Source organism: Amphimedon queenslandica, unplaced genomic scaffold, assembly GCF_000090795.2.
Source record: "Amphimedon queenslandica unplaced genomic scaffold, v1.1 AMPQUscaffold_13100, whole genome shotgun sequence".
NCBI classification, from domain to species: Eukaryota; Metazoa; Porifera; class Demospongiae; order Haplosclerida; family Niphatidae; genus Amphimedon; species Amphimedon queenslandica.
This window is the reverse complement of record NW_003546664.1, coordinates 43,994-46,786: the sequence shown is the minus strand read 5'-3', so window position 1 is coordinate 46,786 and position 2,793 is coordinate 43,994. Positions and strand designations below refer to the sequence as shown.

The window sequence follows — 2,793 nt, the reverse complement described above, 5'->3', positions numbered from 1 at the left end:
TTGTTTTGCCTTTTTGAACACTCAATAATATTATTTGTGCATTTGTGCATAGATATTAGAGTAAATGAAAGGGATTGGAAACGGGGCGTAGCAACAGAAAATGCTAGTTGGGTCACCACGTGACAACCATCAGTGCTTCCCATCTCCTCCATTGGTGAAGTTGCGCTGGCAGGATTTCGAAGGAAATTTGAGTTGCTCCAGGATAGCGCTTGCTAATGATCTATAGCCTATTGCACAAAGAATTTTTACAGCTACCTACAGCAAGGTTTTTGTCTCTGTAAAGCTATTTTACAAACAGTTATAGGTACAACAAAATCAATTTTTTTTGATACACTTTAGCTCTTGTAACGAACTCAAACTTCATAGATTCTAACTCTAACCTGTATAACAACTTTTGAAAGTGTGAGCTCTTTCATATGATTATAATGGTTTCCAGTTTTACTTTGGCATGTTTTGAGAAAAGGGAGAATAATGAAATAAATGGCATTTTAAGGGTAAAAATGGGCTGTATCATTAAAACTATAACATTTTCTGTGCAATAGATAACAGTAGTGTTGAGAGGAAACATTAGGCTTCTTGATGCATCAGTTTCACTAACATGAGAACAGTCCTTCGCCAGATATTGCTCCTGAAAGAAGGAAAAGTAGCTTGAAAATAGTGACAATATCCCAACCCACCTCTGTATGCTTAGTTACAATACAAATGAATGGAGGTTGGGCTACGCCCACGCACCCGTTTCCAATCCCTTTCATTTACTTTATTATTTATGATTTGTGCTGTAATTTCTATTTTGGCTTTTTCTCAAAGAATTGATGTTTTATTATGTTATATTTAACAAAAAGGTTATCTTTATACATGTCATTAATAAAAGTTATAGTTCTTTGTTGAAGAATTCCGCCTGCCCCTGCGACCTCTTGGCCTGGCTCTTGCAAATTTGTACTAAAGTATATGGAATAGAGAAGTGATAAAATGGTACAATTATTTTTTGCAAAGTAGGGTTGCAATTTTTGTATCATTTTATGACTATTATTTTTTATTAATTGACGTTTATTACAATTAATAAAACTAATATTAATTATTATGATTCAACTCAACCCCCTTGCTTTCATTTTTTGACAACCCTACTTTTTCTTATTTAATACAATTGTTTGTAATTCATTCATAATAATATAAATACTATTTTCTCATTATAAGAACTATTAGTAAAAAGAGACAATAGAAATAAAACCTCCTATGACGATAAAATGAGAAGAAAAACAAAAATACAGATAACGGATATTATGATTGTACACCTAGAGAACCAATACCAAAAGACAAGACAAAAAAATGACAAAAAACCAATTAAGGCCATTGCAGTTAAATGCATTGTTTCCCGTTTCCTGCTGGAGTACTGCCACACCAAAATAGTTTTCATTAAATATCACTTATCTCTGTATACTCGTGTTGTTGAAACTTGTTGGCAGGCTGGAAGCTTGTTCTATGTAACAACCAGGTTTCACATTGATTTACAGCTCAAAGCTGCGAAGTTTTGTTCTCACTGTACTAGATATCTGTATAATAATAATTTTTGACTAGATTAACGTGGATGGTTTAATAGTGAATCTGGAACGGGCCGATGCACTCAGCCCTCCACAGGCCCAACTCAACGCTGGTTTCGCAGGAACTACGACTGAGGCGGGCTGTAAGTTTGTAAATAGCTTACTATTGTACTTGAATTAGTTTGTACAAGCACAGCAAAATTACAATGAAAAACAATGCATACAGTGAATTCAGTGAGTAACTTATACAAACAAGACTATTATAAGTTGTTAGTTTCTGGCCTGGAGGGGCTGATGGCAGGATGATAGAATGTTTTATTACAATTATGATGTATATATAACATGTACATACTAAGGCTCGGCAATATTGAGACTTTGATATGTTATGCTATCTTTAAAATACCTCGATATGGCTTACTACCTAGAATCAATAACAAGAACTTTTAACAGCTAAGTACAAGTACATGCATATGTAAGAGAGCATGAAATGTGTATAAATAACTACTGAAGGCCTTTCTACATAAAACTAGCACATTGATTAGACAACCAATGGCAGCTGAATCAGAAACACTATCAAAATATACACGATCCTAAAGATGGTGTGGAATCACTTGATGTGCCTTCAATGCACGTTGATGAGCTGACTTCTGGAACCAGTTCAAGTGTAGAAAGGCCTTTAAAACACCTGCAGTTGAATGTAATACCACAAAAATCAGACTAAACATGTTCAGCATGCATTAGTTCACTTACATATAATTTACTGTCTATGCATACAGGATTGGTTTATAGCATCACACACAATATTCATTACTGCCACTCCTGTATAAATATCGTTGATTAAAGTACCATAATAGCTTTCAGCCTTACTACATGCAATGGTAATTATTCATAGTGAAATGAGACCCATTGTATTTATTGAGTGTATGGCTTATTCTGAAAATTTTACTTCTGATGCTCAGCCTGTATGTTTTGTTGCTAAGCACAAAAATGTAATTCTTTCTAACTTTACTTCCTTCATTGACTGGAGTATTTTTTCATGGCATTGTTTTGTTTATACTGCATTACTTGTTTCTCTTTTAAGTAATTTAGCACTGCATTCTCAGTTTAAATCAGTACTATAGAGCTACTTTGTTTGAATATTAAAAGGCTGCTTGAAGCTGGTAATTATCGGGTGTGAAATAAGTGACAATGCAACTTTATTCTATGCTTTGTTTAGATTGCTGTCTATCAAGCTATATAGCTGTGTAGTTTCTGT

At 34.0% G+C, this 2,793-nt stretch overlaps 1 long non-coding RNA gene across 1 annotated transcript; it reads right to left on the bottom strand.

The window, feature by feature from the left end:
* Nucleotides 1-429: 429 nt before the first annotated feature.
* LOC109585219 (uncharacterized) lies at nt 430-766 on the bottom strand. Its single transcript, XR_002186386.1, has 2 exons — nt 678-766; nt 430-628 (listed from the first exon to the last, which is right to left on the bottom strand). It is a non-coding gene; the product is annotated as an uncharacterized LOC109585219 (long non-coding RNA).
* Between the last annotated feature and the right edge of the window lie 2,027 nt (nt 767-2,793).